A 9488-nucleotide genomic window follows, 5' to 3' on the forward strand; every position below is an offset into this window, starting at 1 on the left:
AATAATAAACGCAGACGAAACCAAGAGTAACGGAAATTGAATTAGGATGGGGGCTAGCAGACTGCGTGTCTTATGTAACGCCAGCTTTTTTAATGGGCAGATTATGTTGCGGATCCGGATATTAGATTACGACAGCCGCGGAAACGGAGGTGGGGCAACGTGGTGTATTCACACCAAAAATGGCGATGATATTTCACGCACGTCAACCAAAACAACAAACGGCACTGCGACAGTTGACATCAGCACCCGTTTGACAATCTGATAACCGCAATATCGTAAAGCTCCCGTTATGCTGTAACTGTCACACACTCCCACGCAAATGTTCGCGATTGTTTGAACTCAGTTATTCATTTTTTTTAATTGCCTTTTTTATATTTAAATGAGATAAATAAATCAAGTCGATATTTCAAAAAAAGAGAAAAGAAGTAATCTCACTTGAAAAATAACCGACAAATTGAGAGTGCTGTCTGCGAAAATCGAATTAGAAAATGTCGAGAGGGAGATGGGAGAAAAAGTACCGAAATGAGAAAAGAAATAAAAGACACAGAGAAAGAAAAAGAAAGAAAAAAAAAGAAATTAGAATAAAAGGGTGGAGGGCGAGTCAAAAAGAAAAGGGAGAAAATATAAGGGCTGTCGTGGAAAACAACAAGTGGAGAAAAAAAAAGACCGAAAAACTTGTCTTGGGGTCCGGAATGTTTTCTTCCTCCTCCTGCTGGGAAATCCAGGTGAGAAAAAGTTAAAAAACTAAAAAAAAAAGAAGATGGAGAGAGCGAGAGAAAGAGGATGGTGTGTTGTGTGTACACACAACCACCGAAGTTCTTGGTATAGGGCAGGTGAGCGTCGACGAAGGTGGGGGTGAAAGCTTTTCAAAATTTTCAATCCAAACTCGCGCATCTGACCCTGATTTATTCGCCCTCACCCTTTTATTTTTTCTCCGGTCCTACCTTCAACCCTTTCTATTTTTTCGACGTTAATTTACCTTCGATTTCGTGGATTTTCCCCCCGCACTGCAATCGGACCCAGATAATCATCTTTGCTCTCTACACTCTACAACTCTACACAGTCAAGGTTAGTTAATAAGTTGTCTGCTGCGCGCGGTGCTGGGCCAATCCCCCACCATACGGTGTATGTATACAGCGGCTCATGGGGGATTGTAATAACGCGCTCGCCGTGACGTCTTCCATTATTATAGAGAAAATTCCATCAGTTTTTCAAATGAAAGCGAAAGGGAGACAACGAAACCCTCGATTTTTTTTTTCAAAAAAAAAGAAGCGCCATATAACAACTACCGTGTCCCTCTCTCAATTTTTTAAAAGGAACAAGAAGAAGAAGAAGGACCTTTTGGAGTTGTGCACGGTTGCACCATGGCCGGCTCCACGTCGACGATGAGCCCCGACCGCAACGCGCGGGCTATACAAGTTTCGGAGCCAAGTTACCGTATTCTAGGTTTAACCTTGTAAAACGAAGAAGAAGAAGAAGAAGAAGAGGGAAAAAAAAAGAAGAAGGGAGAAAGATTTTTTTTAAACTTTTTTTCGTTTTCTCTCATTCTCTCCTTCTTCTATTTTACCTTTTTCGAAAGTGAAAATGTCGTCCGGGGGGCGCGGAATACAAGTCGAGAAATAAGAGCCCGGCATTCCGGCACCCAATCCATCGACGTACGGCCTTGAAATAGTCGAGTCTCTCTCTTCTCTCCGCTCGTTTCTTTTTTTCACTCTCTCTCTCGTCTCTCACTAAATATATACGTATGTATATTATAATATAAACACATAGTTGTATATGTCTGTATAGTATATCGACGAAAAATCTTTTCAAGTTTTCGTAGTATGTTTCCCAGTTGTTTCTTACACCGCCGAAAAAGTGTCTTATAATACTTTTTGGGGGCTTTCCTGACGTGTGATTATCTCAGCGTGAATGAGAATGATTTTCGCAGAGGTGCGAAAAATGATAACGTCAATAGCTGACACTTATCCCGGCTAGTTATTAGTTATTAGCAGCATTGAGAGAAGAAAAAACCTCAACGGTTTGTTCCCCCCATAGTGCTGCCTCAACATGGGGTTGACCAGGAACAATGATTAGTGGGTTGGCGCACAGAGAGAGAGAGACCACATCGAAGTTCATGATCTTAACAGTAGCAATTGTGTCGGACAGAATAAAGAGAGACGTTTTGTAAGAAATATAAAAATAAAAATACATGGCATTTGCTACCCATTGTACTCTGCCATTAAGATTAGATTTCTTACTTGTATTCCTCACAAATACTTTTATTTAACAAAATTCAGGACGACGAGGTTGGAAGCGAAAGACTTGGAAAGTCGATTGTTTGGATAATGTTTTGGGCATGGCTTTTTCTGGGCTGCTCTGATGGAGAGAAAGCCAGAAAGGTTATAATAGATGGTTAAAAGCGTTTAAAGAAAAAAAGTGTTTTATCTTCAACTCACAGCTCTCCAGGTGAGAGCAAAAGGGGTCGGATAGTGCACCATTGTCACCCTGTCTGTTGAATCTCGAGAATCTACAGATCAGAATGTTTAAAGACACGTCCCAGAAACCTCTGCCGAGGTTTTGACCCAAAAGATGAATGCAACTCTCCCTCCTTCGATTTCAAGGAATAGCAGAACTCTAATGACTGGAAACTTGAATTACAGATTGTGTCCATTATCCAACGTCTTACCCAAATTTTTGTTTTTTTTTTTGTTTTGTTTGTAGTTACGTCAAACTATGAAACATGTCGAGTCGGACGAAAACAACCGCTGCACGACGGTTACGATTGGAGATATTCAAATGGGTGGAAACGTCATAGCTAATAATCGAAGCTAATGTTACTGGGTTTTTTCCAAAAAGTCACTCTGCACGAATACAGGAACTGTTGACCTTTCCGAAAAAAACACAGTTTTGAATTTCCACGAACTTCAATTACAAAACTCCCAATCTATTCAATTGTTATTCGAGTGGGAAGTGATCCAAACGACACGAACATGCGAAGGGAATTGATAAGTATCAAAAATCGAATAGCTGTAAAAAGGAAGTGACAATAATCATCGAAGGTGAAGCAAAGGCAATATTATTATACGAGTTGGAATTCTCACGATAAAAAAACATTACTAGCCAAATTGTTTCGGGAATTTCCGATTTTTGCGAAAAAAAAAAAAAAAAAAATCCTTATTTCCTCGTGTCCAACTTTTGTTGTTTCTAAGATTCCCTATTCCGTGCGTGTCCATCCAAACGTAAAGCAGATATTATGCGTTGTAAAGTGTATAAGCGGCCAAAAAAGCCGACGAAGGGATTCATTTCCAATTTTCATTCATGCTCATTTACGCGTTTATTTCGGCGTGGATGTCTGTTTCTTTCTTCTTGTGTAATTTTGCGTGTTGGCCGAGAACCATATGGGGAGAGAGACCTTCCGATCGTGCGTGAAAGGAGCGACCTGTCATCTCTGGTTCGGTAGATGATACAGCGGGGAGAGCAGGAAACTCGACAAGTCGGCGAGGGAAAACGACGACATTAACCGATAAGAAACGATCGATTTCCTAGTCGCTGCATAAAAACCCGAAATCGACCGAAATGCTGCTGAATAATGGAATAGGATAGAAAGAGATTTAGCTGACGCAAAGGTCGTCAAATCTTTATTTATCGCAGGTATGGCCGTCTGGCCGGCAGTTCTCATTCCCGCGAGACAATCAGAGAGAGAGAAAAAAGAAAAGAAAAGCGGCCAAACGCTTACATGGGCAGCCGTCTTGGGTTTATCATTGTAATATGATATATAACTTTGTACCCGTTGGCTTTTCTTTTGTCTTTTGTCATCAACTGCGCTTGGCCTTTGACAACCGCGTCGCTGTGTTGTATGTATATCGAACCTTTCTATCTCCTCCGCGCATTTAAGTGCTCTATACTCTCCACACGTAACACGGAAGCCTTCGTGTGCTTGAAGAGCGCCTTGACATTTGCCAGGCACGGCCTCGTGTCTCTCATGTTCCAGTGACTATAGACCAAGGGGACGACGCGGGTATAATACATGTGTAATTCACTGCTTCGTCGGCTCCTCTTTTGGTGAACACAAGAACCCCTCAAGTATCGAATAATGTTCCCGGAAGGAATGAAAAGAAACATATAACACAAAAGAAAGTCTAGTGAAAAAAATAAAATAATAAAATAAAGAAAACAAAAAAGGGTAGCAATTCTGACATCTCGGCATGTACAGAGCCTTGAGAGTTGGAGTAAAATGCAATGCACACATTAGGCTACAATTTTTATTTTTAAAATCTTTGAATTACTCTTCTCTCTCCCTGTATTTATTCTGCCGAGTTGACTGTCGGACGTACGACGGAAACAACCATTCATGTCGCCTAGCCGGCCAGCTCTTAAGCAAGGTCGCTATGGTTTAACGAGGCTTTATAGTTTAGAGTGCGTCGGCGACGACAGCAATTCCACGACGATATAATTCTATTTTTTGAAATTATCTTCCCTACTCTGCTTCTTCTTACCTTTTTTTTTTACCCATCCAAATAGTTTATGAGGAACACTACGCTGATGGGCAAAGACAATAGAGACTATCACAATTGTGAATGGAAGTCTACCTAGTTTCCTGCTGTACTGGGCGGATGATGGAAATGAATGAGTGTCTGCCGCAAAGTGTTCCAAGGCGAATCTTATTAAAAAAATCAATTGACGAACGCCGTGATTGAGGTGAAGGCGCGAGTATTGAAATATTCGTCAACTACTTCTTCCAATGCCAAATTAGATGAAATAATATTAACAGTCATGTCCGCAAGGTTCCCAAGAATCCGGATTTCTGTTGTTTCCTTTTTTTCTGATGAGAATTATTATTATTATTATTTTTGATTTTTGGTTTGCGTCAAGTTCCGTAATACAAACTAACATCCGGCCTACGGCGGATACGACATTCTCATCACAATACAAAGCGATGCTTTTTAAAGATGAGACTTTTCTTCAAATCAAAGTAACCGCAAAGCTATCAGCACCGGCACCGTTTTCCTCTATCTGTCTCTCTCAAAATCGTCAGCTGCACGCTCGCAATAGTACGTCATTGAGAATGCGTTACACGGAGGTTATTTCCTGCCAAGGTTGCGGATGGATGCAGTAGCTAGTTAGTGACACGTCAGGTAAATCTTAAGTATCTTCTCGTGTGTCGCCGTGTGTGTGTGTGTGTGTTTAGCGTTTAAAAACCCGGAAGAGACTTGTGTCCGAGTGATGCTGCTGTTTTTAGCCGTCGGCTCCACACATTAACACATTTCCGGGTGGCTGGTGGCATTTACGACGCTATAGGAATTATCGCTCGGACGGAGCATTTCAAACAGAACGACAGGTGGCGAAGAAGAAGCTCATTGAAAAAAACCCCAAATGTCATATATAAGAAAGAACAAATAACTCGAATGAGTTTATTGTATCTTGGCGTTTATGCGCACTCAGAGACTACTAAAAATGATGAACTCAGTAAGTTCATGCGCACTTCATGCGCTTGACGTTACCTTGACTATCCCATTATTTTCTTTAGAGCTGGATATAGAAGACAGCCCTTTTCTACACGTTTCCCTGATTATATTAGGTGTAAAAAATTATCGTCAATAATACAAACAAAAAGTAAAAAAAAAATAATATTTCCAAAAGCGCAATTCATAACACATTTCCTTCCCATTCTTCGGGATATAAGGGGTTTGGCCGGAAACCCTGTTCAAAGAATTGTATAAAATCCTTGCAAAGACCTTCCGCATCTCCTATTTGAATAAATATACAGCCCGTTTGGGTGTTAACGGGCGCGGTGTACAATTGCAAGTTCGTGACTAAGCGATACGATGACCGTCTCTTTGAGCGATGCACGTCTTCCCAATAGCTTAGCGTTTACGTTTATGCTGCGAAAAAAAAAATGCCGACTGTTGCTGGCGACACGCTGATCGTGATCAACACACGACGACGCAACTTCCTTTCCGCTTCAGGAAGTAAGATGGAAGCACTTCTTGCCACCAGCACATCAGTGCGCCTTCCTGCAACAAGGTTATACCTCAAAAACCTTGAAATAAGATCAAAATCACATTTTTCTTTCACTCATCAACACTCGGTATAGGAAACCGCAATAACGTTAAAAAAAGGAAAAAAAAGTACGTGAAAAATATTTCAATAACAGAAAAACAAATAAAAAAATTACATTTTAATGCGCTGCCTTGTAGAATGGGATTCCCCCTTTCCCGCAGGGGATTGCAATTTTATTATTAATTTCAATTTTTATTATTACGTGACTTATCTTTCTCGAATTACCAGCTGCAGTTATGGTATACCGTAGGCACCGCAAATGGCAACACCCTTGAGATAAGATATAGGAGCGCATAGAAGGCTGGCTGTCAGGAGGATATATAGCTTAATCATTTTAACAACATGTTAGTTCATTTTTTAAATAATTTCGATTGATTTTTTTCCCGTAGATTTAGCTTAATTCAGTCAAGGAAACTTTTGAGGCAGGAACAAAAAACAACAGAAAAGGTGGGAGAATTCAAAGAAATAGAAAGAAGTTACCTGGCCATCATACGCTGATGAAGAACGATAATAACCTTCGCAATAAATCTCTTCAGAGAGAGATAATAAGCGGATATCAGTATATATCTATGCGGTTCATCACACCAGTTTGGCCGTTACTTTCATCTTGCGTAATAATAATAATCGTTGGTTACCACCGAGCCAATGGCTCCGGATTTATTGTTTCTCGCTGTTAGAAAAGTACATTTTAACATCGTGTAAATTCCTCGTCTAATTTCTATGAAACGCAATCAACTTGCGGTATCAGCTAATTTCAAGGACTGCAATTATAATTATCAAATGTATTAATCCATCTTCGGAGATCCGAGACACATGTCCAAAATTATATTCTAGTGACCAATTCTTAATCATGTGTAAATCTATGTATGCTTGGTCGCCAAAAATAGGAGAGGTTGCGAAATGTGGTTTACCAAACTTGACAAATTTTTTATTTATTCTTTTGCTCAGAATACGATTCAAACCAAATAGCATGATATAAAAGAAAAATGTATTTATGCCAAGTGCAGAAGTTCGCTGGGGACAGGTGATATCAAGAGCCTTGGAAGAAGTGTTCTACAGCACTATACTCAAACTCGGCAAGTCATTGTTCCGGCAATTTCCCGATTCGATCTGGAGTTTTTCAAGGACTTTAGACGATGGCAAATAAGGACCCAGAGAAGAAGAAGAAAAAAAAGACGAATTATTACTTTGTAACAGATAATATTAGAAAATAGTGTAAAACTAGCTCTGGCAAGGCTATATCAAAACGGAGAGCTTAAGGAAAGAAGTATAGACGGTAACGACATGGGAAACTCATCCCTTCCGTCAGTTCGTTAGTGGCCGCAAACGAGCAAAACGACCCCACACACAAAGAGAGAGACGGAACGTGAATGAGTTGCGATGTTCCGCAATGCTTCGTGATGGTCGTTCATTATTAATGAACGACAACCAATTAAAGGCCGTTCCGGATCAGAAATGTTAAAAAAAAAAAAAAAAAGAATCCCGAATCCTTCAACCAAAACCACCGCCATTTTTAAGTAGACTGTTAATATTTTAGTAACATCATGTACAGCAATTGAGTATATATATATAACTGATAGGGTTGCGGGTTGTCATTATATTAATAAACTTGGCAGAAACCGGATAAAAAAAATATACTGCGTACAAGCGGTGATTAAGCGTTGTTTTGGGTTTTCAGGATAGGTATGGAAGGCGAATGCTGAATCGCCATGACTTGCTATTTAGGATACGACCAAGTTTGTAACTATGCTTGGCTTCTTCTAGTCCCTACTACCACATGGTCTGTGACTCATTCCTTTTTAGCTTATACCTTTTTACGCTGGTCTATTCGCCTATAGCGTGGCAACGTTTTGAACTTGGATTGGAAGGTTCTAGACTAGCATTCTCTGATCTTCCGTGTATGCAATGCATGGCCAAACACAAGCAACACGTGGACTACATCTACACACCAGGGGAAGTCCGGATTCCCCCTCATAACCTGCTGGGTTTATTGTTTCGCAACGGATGGAACATCGTCGTTCGTTGACGTCACTGTGTGGGTGATCGTGAAGAGGAACGCCCGCAAAACCATCGACTCACGTGGGCAATATAAGACTTGAAATAGCGCATTTCGTGAAAAGAAACAAAGAAAAGAAACAAAGAAAATGCGAAGAAAAATAAATAAAAGAAAAACTGCTGTGAAAAAATTAAATGAAAATAGTTATATTTTTCAGGGACGAGAAATAAAAATTTTGTCGATGCAATTTCGTTTATAATGTCCTCTAAATTATATCACCTAAATGCCAAATGGTGACAAGCAGTCGTTCGGTTGGCAAATAAAAAACGAAGACATAGGGAAAAAAGGCAAGATGCAAAGCGCATGTTGACATTGTAAAGACTAGAGGATGTATGAAGGTTACGCGAACCTCGTCAAAAAAGAAAAAAACCAATCGAGAATCAAACACTTGGGTACTTCCGCCATAATATCATAAAAATCGATCGTATACAGAATAATGCGAACATTTGTCAAAAAGTTTGCACGACTACATCAAAGCAAAAAAATTCTGCTGGGTAAACTATGTCACTGTCGGAGACGAATAATTGTTTTATTCGTTTCTTTAGATGTACCTACACGTTTCCTCAATTTACTGATTCATGTATTTAAAGTATTGTTCCCAAGTCTTCATCCTTACTTTTTATTTCAGACAATAGCAAGCGCAAATATGCGCAGCTCGGTTATTCATGTATGGTGGTGTACATCAGTTTGGATGAATGCGATCCAAACAAAAAGAAATTGTTAGAAACGACATTGAAAAGAAAACCTCTCCAGCAGACAAACAAAAAATAACTTGTTTCGTGTGAAAGGCCAAAGGAAGATCTATTCCCTTCGCCCCCTGTCTTATATTCTTATTTTTTTGTGTGTTTCTTCTGTTTGTTTGAAATTTCCATCTTTCAAGGGCATTTTGATTCGTGCGGTATAAGCTAAACAAACAAAAAAATGAATGAATCGATAAGCGAAAGATGTGCCTGAGAAAAAAAAACTTGGTCGTCCTCTAAAAAAGAATAAGGAATGATAAGGATTTCTATGGGTTTTATCGTTCATCGATCATAAAATTATTAGGAACACCGAGAGACAATTCCCGTTTGATTCACAATGCGTGACTTGGTAGACATTGACAATTTTAGGATATGTTGTACTGCTACAAGCCGATGATGTTCTCCGAATTTGACTGGGCTGCAATTAGATGAGATAACGCGCAATGCGAGATCAGCAGCCTGGGCAGGCCTGACAGGAACGGACAGGAATGTCGGCCTTGATTTCGCGTTTATCAACTTCACGACGACCTTTCTGTTTTGATTTTAATTGCGCAACATATGGCTGAGTGAGTTCCTCCGTTTCCTGGTAACCTTCAAGAATCATTGAAAATTCATCGAACAACCTGACAGAAAAACGTGTCTTGCACCTC

At 39.9% G+C, this 9488-nt stretch overlaps 1 long non-coding RNA gene across 1 annotated transcript; it reads right to left on the minus strand.

Annotated features, from left to right (window-relative positions):
• Window positions 1-6943: 6943 nt before the first annotated feature.
• Window positions 6944-8350, minus strand: LOC124204324. Its single transcript, XR_006878838.1, has 2 exons — window positions 7681-8350; window positions 6944-7169 (listed from the first exon to the last, which is right to left on the minus strand). It is a non-coding gene; the product is annotated as an uncharacterized LOC124204324 (long non-coding RNA).
• Between the last annotated feature and the right edge of the window lie 1138 nt (window positions 8351-9488).

This window comes from Daphnia pulex, chromosome 10 (assembly GCF_021134715.1).
Source record: "Daphnia pulex isolate KAP4 chromosome 10, ASM2113471v1".
Lineage (NCBI taxonomy): Eukaryota > Metazoa > Arthropoda > Branchiopoda > Diplostraca > Daphniidae > Daphnia > Daphnia pulex.